We start from the raw sequence: 11,423 nt of genomic DNA on the forward strand, positions 1-11,423 counted from the left end.
TAAACTAGCTCTTATTCTAGTACGTTCTTTCGCTTGATATTGGAGAGGGAGCTTTTCTGAGAGTGGTGGTGTATAATCGATAATTCAATATTTGGGAATCTGGCGCGGTCGTCTCATTTTTGGCATAAATAATTTTATTTTGGTAACCCTGCTGATTTATAGTAGCCCTATGTGAACAGATGTCAAAGAAAAATATCTTTCGCGCAGGCGCTGGAACCAAAAATTGACGCCAATGAAGAAAGATCCCCAAAGTATCGAAAATCCCCCAATCGTCCATTTTCGTTCATAACCATGATGTAGCAAAGCGTATTTTTGTAGGGGTCAATTCAAACACAAATTGGGTCCACTTTGCAGCCCTTTCACTATATTCTATGTCGTAAAAACGAGCATTTCGTAAAATTTTCTTCTTAAAAACTTCTTTCATCACTGTCACTCAATCAATTCGTCTGAAAGCAAAAATTCAGTTGAAGAATCTACTGCTTCTGAGTCATTCCCAGTGAACCTCTTTTGGCCCAACGGATTTCAAATCGGATTTGGGATAGCTAAATGTGCTTTATGCTATATGATATGACAGGAATTTTTGTGCAATAAATATACAAGAGACCAACACAGAAAAAATAGTCCTTTTTCTCTCAAAAAGGAGAAAATTCACAAAAATTTCTTTCTTTTCACAAAATAGGGTGGTAACATTAAAAACCTTTATCAACCCCTGTTTTCAACACCATAATAAGTTAAATTGGTATGTCGTATTCTAAAAAGTTTATAGGCTGCAGACTGATGCAGCATACAGCAACTTTAATGAAAGAAAAGTTCCTGAAGAAAAGAATGGCCTCCAGCTCGGTTATTGACTATTTTGGATTGATGAGTCCTCGACATTAAGAAAACGGAAGTCTCTCTTCATGTCATGATGGGATTGTCAGTTATTGCATATAGTTCCCGTTCTGCCTTAGCCGCGTGGCTGTAGTAACTCGATGCTTTCAAGTTTGTTTTCTTGTCACTTTTTTTAAATTTTCGACGAAATTTTGGCCATTTTCAAAGAAAATTTAGGGAATAGTGGCAGTCATTTATTTTTTATATCTAATATTTCAGTTTAGATTTTTATCAATTTTAATGGAGTTAATTTAGCATTAGCTGTTTTACTCATTTTTCTTCTGTTAGCTACTTTTACAGTTATGTGATTCAGAAATAAATAATATGCATTGCTTGGTGCACAATCATAAGCTTTTTTTTCAATCAGGCACTTTTCTTCCTATTTTATTGTTCTTTTGGAAACACTCAAGTGAAACCCTCTGGTGGTCCTGGGTCATGAGTAAGAATTTTATTTTTGAGTAACTTGCCATGTAAATCAAGCACCCTACCTTCTATTAATGCCTAGCTACCTGCACTTTGGACTGTTTGACAATGAACATTTAGAAGAGCGTGCTAAGACGTTCAAAACCATCAGAGAGTTAAATAGCTTCCAAAATATTTTGGGAGAACGAATCTAACGATGACTTTTTAGGTGGAAAAAATTCACTAGAAGCAGTGTTTATACTAAGGAAAATTACAAGGTGGAATTTCTTGCCTTTTCCACAATATTAAGATGATTTTTTATGGGTGTTGCATATATATGTATACATATATATATATATATATATATATATATATACATATATGCAGGGTTTTCCGTTTTAACCTGCAATACCTTTATTTTCACAACCGTTAGTCCTTAGTGTATACTTCCAATTGCAAAAATGTTCAAAATCAGATGCAATATTAAGATTTTGAAAGTTTGAAGCAAAAATAAAAATGAGTCAAAAAATACAAAGATTAACTTTTATACGGGCCCCAGGTCCCCCCCTTTAGAGAAATAATCTCCATTGAAAGCTATTACTGACACCAAATACTTGACATTTGTGCGACCAAAACTTCAGGAAATATTCCAATTCAAAATTTTAAGGGACCATACAGAAGCTGAAATCAGAACTTATTGCCCTTTCAGAAGAATGACAGGTCTTCAAAGTAAGAAAACCAAGTTATTTATATTTTCCATTGCTATTCAAAAATAAATGCAAATGTTATGCTGTGATAGGCACAAATACACTACAAAACCTCAAACAACTTGAAAAACCACACTCTTTGCACACGTATAGCTTTAAACACATGTTAACTGCTATATTTTCCCCCAAAAGGCTTTATTGATGGCGAGTGAAAAGTGGTGTAAATCACAAAACGCTGCGTTTCATATCTCGCTGAATATTGGTCGTACCAATATCAAACTTTTTGTGTTGGAATTATATTTCAATGGAGATTATTTCTTTAAATACCAGTTGGAGGACCTGGGACCCATGTAAAAAGTTAAATTTTGCATTTTTTGACTCTTATTTATATTTTCAGTTCAAACTTTCAATACATTAACTCTACATCGGATTTTAAACCCTTTTGCAATTGGAAGTATACATCTAAGAACTAACGGTTGCGAAAATGAAGGTCTTGCAGGTTAAAATGGAACACCCGGTATATATATATATATATATATATATATATATATATATATATATATATAAATAGATTGTTCTGAGTGGAATTTTAGGAAATATTGCTGGAATCACACAATCTGGCATCTTATCCTGAATGCTGTATAAAGTAGATATAATAAACTTTTAAAAATTGCAGATATTTTATTAGGTGGCACTGGTTAATTCGAAACATTAATGTTGCAGCAAATTTATAGTTCACAAGTTTTTTCTTATGTTTTGTTATGAATTCATTGTATTAAATGCTATTGGAAGAAACAGGAAATAATTGCCAAATTGTGTTTCTTTGAAAGATTCTTCAGACTAATATTTTAGGAAATCCTGTTCATTTTTAAGTACATGATTAAATAAAGCATGTTTTAATTCTCGTAAGCATTTTATTCTTCATTTCAGAAAGCAGAGTCAATGCCCTGACATTGGACGCGTCAAGTGTGCAAAGTTCACCGACTGTTTCATTCCTAGGTTTGTATTTTTTAAAACAAATATCTCTGTAAAGATTGCTGATGGTAATGAGCAAAGCAATTTTGTACAAATGTGAGAAACCCACAACGCTGAGACTTTCAACTAGAATTAAGTTGCAAATCTGCTTCTTTAAAAAATTTTTTCAACCTTTTTATTAAGTGAGCCAGGAATCAGGGATGACAGTATTGTGAGGGATTTTCGTATTTTTAAAAATATTCAAAGCAGAGTGAGACGGAATAGGAAAAAAATTGAAAATTAACGAATAATCATTGAATAAATCAAAGTTGGGACAGTGTCAAGCAATTCAAGTATAAGCAAAAAATCGTTACAAAAAACCTCCAGCTTCCAAGTTACTTCCAGTGAAGTCCTATAGGTCAAAGGGTTTTGGATTGGATTTGGGATAGCTAAATATGCTGCATACGAAATGACAAGATTTTTTTTTACCAAAAAATATTTTTAAAAATGTTTAAAAAATTTCATTTATTTATTTTTTTTTGCTCCCAAAACGAAAAAGTTCGATTTCTTTTTTTCACAAAATATGGACCTAAAAATTAAAACCTGGATTGACCCTTTCTTTCACAAGATCCCAGGCCCTTTATTTCATATTTTTCTGGAGGAGAGGAGGGGCAAAGAGTGCATATTCAATGCAAATTTCATCAGAAAACAACAAAACTACGTCCAATTCTCAAACTGGGGAGGAAGGAGCACAGTTGGCAATTCAATTCATTTTTAGATTTTGTTATGCAAAAGAAGGAGACTAAAACACCATTTTTTACTTCATAAAGAAGATTAAATCGTGCAACCTGTGATTTTTTTTTTCTTTTCTTGTGCTGTCGATTTTTTGTGCATTCTATTAAATGCAGACCACTTTGCATATATTATGGCCAAAAAATAAAATTTATCCCCCAAAATTCGTTCGCTCCTTCAAAACTCCTCCAATACTCCTTCACTAAGGAAATTTTTTGAAGGGCCTTTCAAACTCCTTCATTTTGATTTTAACTCCTTCAAAACTCCTTCTTTTAAAGTTCAAGACTACATAATCTTCCTCTTTGACAGTAACTTAAAATGCTTTGATCGACCACTAACATTAGTCACCAGGGCGATTTTAATATGCTTTCGTGCATTTATTTATTTATTTATTTTTTTTGTAAAGATGTGATTTACAAATTGGCTGTTATAGTTAAATCATAAAAGTTGAAGGTTAGAAGACAAACATTTCATAAGTAAAGTAAAACTTGCTGGTGATTGGCTATTTTTTCAAGTTTTATAAGTTTTATCATTATTGTTTTTCCCTCCTCCACACTCTCAGCGGCAAAAGTCAGGTTGTGTAATTATTATTTAAATATTTAAAAATACTTACGTAGGTGTACTGTGTTAAGTGATTGTGTTAAGAAAAAACAATTGTTTAGTTAATCGTGTTTATGATATTGTTACAAATCCTGTAAATAGTAATTATTGTAGTAACGTAACCTGTAAATAGTTTCCCGTAATGAATATACAACCCCTTAACATATGGCTCAAGTATACAACCCCCTATTCTTTTTTTTCTTATTTCATTCACTGATTTTATCAATGGAAGTGTAGTTGTAGAACGTCGTAGCATTTTCTGGAATATTTGAGAGATTTCTTTTCGGTATATATAAGCCGTTAGCGATGGATAAACAGTTGAGTTTCGATTGATATTTCGAACTGAGAGCATTTTTGCTCTGTTTATTGCGAGGCATTTCGCTGTGTTGTTTTTGTATTTGGAAGTAAATACGTGTGTAAACGTTGAGTTTACGGTGTTGTGTGATAATTGCTTAATTGCGGATGAATAATTTAGCAGTTGTTGAAGATCTTTCCTGTACATAGTGTAAATAAATTTCCTGTATTCTTAATCAAGAACTGTGTCGTCCTTTCAAGAAAGTTGGAAGTCGCACCGAATCCGTTACAATATTGAAAAAGGGTCATCCACTAGCGATGTCATGCCTTGAGGGAAAGACAGGTTCATGAAATTGTGACAAGGGGAAGAGAGAGGGTGACAAACAGTGACATCACAGTTATTATAACAATATGTTTATTAAAGATATGACATGTGACAAGAGGAGTAAGGTGAAGTATGACACTTTGTGACAAAGGAGGAAGGGGGTCAAATACATTGAAAAAAAGTGCGACATCGATTAAGGACAGCCCATTAGTACTCCTCCAAAATCTCACTTTACTCCTTCGAAAGTCCTCCAAAACTCCTTCATTTTATTTCTGAAATTGAGTACGAACCCTGTATTCAGATGTGAAAAATGTTAATTTGCTTGAAAGAAAAAAATATAAAAAAAAAAGTTGTGCATATTTTAGGAGTTTTTAATGCATATTCACCTGCCTGTTTTGATGATTTTACTGTGCATATAATACAGGCTCTACTACTCATTATATGGTGAATCTTTTGACAATCTCGAATGCTTTCAATTAGATAACTTTTGAAATGTTTGTTTATTTCTTAAGTGCTTAAAGGCGTTTTTTTCTCTCCACAGGAAGTATGGATTGCTACTATTCCCTGTCTAGAATAAATCCCGATGACGAGAATGCCGTGAAGAACATGCAGCAAGCACGATTGGTAACAGAGTTTGCCATTTCTATTATCGATTCTATGAGTGGAGTAATAAGAGATGTAAAATTGCCAGAAACCTATATAGGCGGTGGAAAAGAAAATTAGTTCTTTTCCGGGATTCTTCTTGAAAAAATGGAAAAATTGAATTTACAAGATAAATTGAATTTATGAGCTATACTTTCTTACATGTCATTTCTTATATAAACATAAAAAATGATATAAAGATGTATGCCATTTGGTATTCTTTCCTTTAAACAAAAATTTACATAACAGATTTACAATTTAAAACACTAGCCTGCAGGTTTGTCCTATTTTGTTAACCACGGAAAAAACCGTTCCGTACAAAATGTTATTTCGTCCACTTTTTCAGTAAACTGAAAGTTTTTAGAAAAAATTTGAAGTTTGAAAATAATAAATTATTATATAGATTCTTCCTATTCAAGTAATATTTTAATATAAAAATATCATACATAAATATGTACATGAACAATTGATTGTAAAATATTTTAAAGTAAAAATGAAAAAAGTAAGATTAGTTGAAGTTTTTATGTAAGTGTATATAAATCAAATAAGTGCTAATAGGTTATAATAAATGTAATAGCATTTATAAAAACAAATATATCAGCTGTAAATTTTAAAATGTTTATCTATGATATGGAGATTTACTGCCCATAATAAATGCATTAAATAAATTAAAAAGTAGAAATAAAAAGTTGTTTTAAGGTTTTAGCCTCAAAAAATTAAAAATCAGATTTTAAAAAAAAAGAAAGAAAATTTACTTGATCTTAACTAAGGAAATGTTGACATGAAGTGAAATCTGTTCTTGTAATACAAATACGAATGTGATGATCAGCAACAGGCTCTAAACCCAGCTAGGCTGTTCCTAGTCGATTTATAAGTCTCCAATGAAGATTAAACCATGCAGAGTATATAAATATTTTACTATGGGATGACATCAATAAAAACTCAAAAAATATTTCATTAAAATGTTTTTAGTCTATAAATCTCCATTTTGTATGTATGTCTCTGATCATTTCATTTGACTTTTCTATTGAGTTTTAATTTCTGCTACTGTAATATGTAATAGTGTAATCACGCCATATTAGCTTATTCACATTGTTAAATTTTATTACTTTTAAGTAAATTATGATCTAAAATTATATGCACCAATGTGTAATAATTTTTTTTTTCTTTTTTGGATTTATTGAATTCTAAAGTTAACAATCACTCTAATTTAATTGAATGATTAATTCACAATAGGTAATGTATTAGACTTATATGCTAATTTTATTACACCATTACAATAAATTTATGTATTGATAATCAGTTGATTTTCCATTTTGTCCCAATGAACGAACTCCGACTGATTTGTTCTTTCCACCAAAGATAAAACTCTTCCACTGCACTGATCTTGTGTGTACAGAACTACTCTGTTATAATTTATCTGGACAAAAATAAAATTTGTTCTGTCTTTAAATTCCACCATCTTTTCTCTTCAAAAAATGAAGGCTTCACTATCTCTACGTTTTATCTGTTCTCAATTGACGTATCACAATAGGAAATTGCATTGCAAAAAGCAGAGCTGGCTTTCATATTGTCCTTTGGCAACGGGTAAAATATTTATTTCAGTTCTCGCTCAACAGTAGGTTAAAATAAATATTAATCATTTAGGAGATATAACCATCCAGTGTTTAAATTAATTGATTGATTAACAAAAGCGTTTCGGATTCGATCCATCACACTTCGAAACCATGTTTGCCACAACTTAATTGCACACAAAAAATTTGATCAAAATCAGTCCAGCCGTTTAAAAGCCTTATGGTGACAAACATCCTCACAGAAGATTGTTATATATTAAGATGAAATATTTGCAGGATGCAAAAGGGTAGAATTCTCTAACATGGTGTGCCATCTTCAGCATTGAACACGTTGGCACGTTTCTGAAACAAATTTAATTTCTGCTTTTATGTGTTTAAAATAATGAAAATCCAATTTAACTCTTACAATTAGTTTTTTAAAAGTTATCCCCATCCACGTTTTTGGTCACAATTTTTCAACACAAATTTAGATTGATTTCAGAGATGGTTAGAAGACCTTTGAAAAACCCAGATTTTGGCGACAATAGGGAAAACTCTCTTTTATGTACATTTGCGTCCTTACAAATGGCACCTTGATTGTTTGCTTTGACACAGGTCAGCAAACTTAATGCTAGGTGCCATGGTGATGATTTGACTCTAATAACTATTTCTAAAAGTTATCCCCATCCACATTTTTGGTCACGATTTTTCAACAAATTTAGATTGATCTCGGAGACAGTTAGAAAACCTTTGAAACACTCAGATTTTGGCGACAATAGGGAAAACTCTCTTTTATGTACATTTGAGTCCTTACAAATGGCACCTTGGTTGTTTGCTTTGACACAGGTCAGCAAACTTAATGCTAGGTGCCATCGTGATGCTTGGACTCAAATAACTACAGTCGCACCTCCATATATCGAACTTCCACATGTCGAAATTTTCTATATATCGAAATGCCAGCAAATTTCTATGTTCATTACATAGAAAAATTGTTTTTATGTATCGAAAAAATTTGTATGTATCGAATTTTTTTTCGAGACATTCGTACATTTTGTTTCCACTTTAGACTGTTTGCCTCATGGAAAATAAAGGTTAGAGGAGAAAATTATGTTCACTAAAGGTTGCTACGAAACTCATAAGGAATCTGGGGTTGGGGGATGTGTAAATAGGTCGTTCTTTCGTTCTGGAGTTCTTAAATTCCCTCACGTTTATTTAAAATCTTAGTTGTAACCAGTAACTTTGTAAAATCAGTTTCAAGTTATCCCTTTTGTTTGTTGATTATCATTCCTCGTCTTTTTAGCTTCAGTAAAAATCATTCAAGTTAAGCAGATTGGTTTTTTACTTTTCTCTCGATCACATTGTCAAAACGAGATCTCATAATGTTGCGGGTCAAGTTGAATTGCCGAGGAATAAAGATGTATAAAGGCGCAAAAATGTTAGTTTCTGTTATTTTTTTAACTATAAACTTTCGTTTAATTCGAAGCTCGTATCAATTAGAAATTAGGTTTCATACACGAAAATTAGCTTTAATTTTAATGTGTTAGGAGGTTTTTAGGATAAAATAAAATCGTTTCTATATATCGAAATTTCTATTTATCGAATTTTTTTCTGGCAATTTGCTACTTCGATGTATGGAGGTCCGACTGTACTTCTAACTATGGCCTTCGCATTATGAAGTGGACCTACACCATCTTTGCAGACCAGCTCAAGTGGAGTGCTAAATTTAACTCTAGCTTAGTTATCATAAGGTGGAACTGTAACATGGGCAAGCCAATTGGCAAGAAATTCAACATACATTATTTGTAAATATACAGGCGAACCAAAAGATCTTTTTCATTTTCTACTATGGGCAAAGCCTTGCCGATGCCACTAGTGCATAATAAAATGAATAAATGAGACAAATTAAAGCTACCAATGGTTTCATAGAAACAAAAAAATAATAGGGACAAATTAGTAAATCTCTGAAATAAATATTAAAATGAGGAGATTAAAAGAAGCATATGCTAAAATAGTTTTAAATTTTCAGTAGAAATGAAATATTTGCCGGATGCAAAAGGATTGAATTCTCTAACATGGGGTGCTATTCTCGGCACTGAACGTGTTGGCATGCTTCCGAAACAAATTTATTTTCTGCTTTAATGTGTTTAAAATTAATGAAAATTCAGTGAAACTACTACAATTAGTTTTTTTAAGTTACCCACATTTTTGGTCACAATTTTTCAACAAATTTAGATTAATCTCAGAAACGGTTAGAAAACCTTTAAAAAACCCGGATTTCGGCAAAAATGGGGAAAACTCTCATGTGTACATTTGATTCCTTAAAAATGGCACCTTGGTTGTTTGCTTTGACACACGTCAGTAAACTTAATGCTAGGTGCCATCGTGATGATTTGATTCAAATAACTATTTCTAACTATGGCCTTCTCATTATGAAATAGTAGTTTTGAAAACGCAGTTTTACAGTTCTTGGTGATATTTTAAAGGCAAGAAAGATACGTGTGGCTCCAAGGCTATGTTTAGAAATTTTAGTCTTATAAATGTGATTATAGTCCATATTTATAGCTTGGGTTATGAATGAGACTCATAGACTGTAACCCCCTCCCCTCCCCCATGCTACCTTTTTAACTTTTCATAATTGAAGTTCCAAAAATACTACGGAGGACTATTTTTGATGCTGTTACCAGACAGGGTGTTCTGAAGCTCTCCCCTGGAAAATTTTCGAAATTGAAGTCCTAAGAATGAAGTTCTTCTACAATAATCCATGGTATTAAAAAAAAAAGGATTATCCCACTTAAATATTTCGAAATAGTAGTTTTCAGAACCCAACCAAAAATTTTGGGGGTGTGGCGCACCCCCTTGCACCCCCCGTAAATCCGCCTATGCTATAACGTCTTTGTCTTCTCTTTTCAGAAATACGTTTTGAAACAACTCCAGAAAGAAAGGGAAGACACAACGTTCGGAAGACCTTGTTTGTTTTGCAAGAAGTTTTTTATGGGCAATAGGTTTGTGGCTTCATTTTTTCCCCCTCTCCCTCTTTTTTATGAACTGATCATTCATTTGATTTTTTTTTTTTTTTAACTGTTATTAGGGATAGTTAGTTATCCCATTTTAATGGATCTTCATACCAAGCATGTTGTTTATTTTTACGATTCATTTGAAGTAAATTCCCAAGGGATAGAGTGGTGCAGTGCTTGAAACTGCGGATAAGTGAATTTCGTGTAATGTCTGCAAAATAGCTAAAAAGAAAAAAATACTTGTGCATTCAAAAACTTAAAAAATCAGTTAGACTATGGATAATCGACAGTTTACTGTATTAATTGCTAATATTGTAAATTTTGAGTATCATGTAAACTACTTTTTTTGGTACAGTAAATCTGTAAAGCTGTGCTGATGGTAACAATTTTTTTGTATCATCTTGTGACTAAGTTTCTAGAATTACATTTTAATTCCAACGTGTCAGTAACTTTGTTGATGCGAGACTATTCGTTGATTTTTGTCGCTTCGGAAATAAGCTCTCGTTAATTTTAAATATGTGCATTTTTCTATATTCAATAAATCATCTCTGCAGTTTTTCTTTTTTTTCTATGTGAAAGATTGCGAATAAACCATGAAGCAATTAATAGATCTAAGGACGGATCCAAGGGGGAGCTAAAAAGCTATAATTCCCCCCTTTGAGTTCAAAGTTACATTTAATTTTTATCTGTGAAGAAATTTTTTTCGAATGGTCCCTCAGATCCAAAAAGCCAAAAAAGAGAATTGGTCTTAAAGAAGAAAGAAAATTGGTCTTGATGTGACAAATAAAGTCAATTTTTTGATTAGTATGGAGTTTGCATTTATTCTTCACTAGTAGTACCTGAACGGCTTTGCCCGTAATAGAAAAATTAAATGGTCTTTTGGTTCTCCTTTATATTTACAAATAATGTATGGTGAATTTTCTCGCCAATTGGCTTGTGCCCATGTTACGGTACCACGTTATGATAATTTCGTAATTGACTCGTCCGTCTTATGATAGTTTTGTTCTTAAAATCGGAATAGAAAAAGAACCACATCGAATTTTCGAAACATCACTTCGAGGTGCACATCCCTGTGCTACAAACTAACTTTGTGCCAAATTTCATGAAAATCGGCCGAACGGTCTAGGCGCTATGCGCTTCATAGAGATCTTGACAGACAGAGAGACTTTCAGCTTTATTATTAGTAAAGATTTGAACATAAAATGGTTTCCTTTGTTTCAAAATCGTTGAAACAAATGTGGTAAACAGGGGTCGAAGTGGTCCTATATAT

The 11,423-nt window shown here is 32.3% G+C and overlaps 1 long non-coding RNA gene across 1 annotated transcript; it reads left to right on the forward strand.

Moving 5' to 3' along the window:
* Window positions 1–2,908: 2,908 nt before the first annotated feature.
* On the forward strand, window positions 2,909–10,129 carry LOC129235316 (uncharacterized). Its single transcript, XR_008581583.1, has 3 exons — window positions 2,909–2,978; window positions 5,486–5,568; window positions 10,050–10,129. It is a non-coding gene; the product is annotated as an uncharacterized LOC129235316 (long non-coding RNA).
* Window positions 10,130–11,423: the final 1,294 nt, after the last annotated feature.

The sequence above is a fragment of the Uloborus diversus genome, chromosome 2, assembly GCF_026930045.1.
Source record: "Uloborus diversus isolate 005 chromosome 2, Udiv.v.3.1, whole genome shotgun sequence".
Lineage (NCBI taxonomy): Eukaryota > Metazoa > Arthropoda > Arachnida > Araneae > Uloboridae > Uloborus > Uloborus diversus.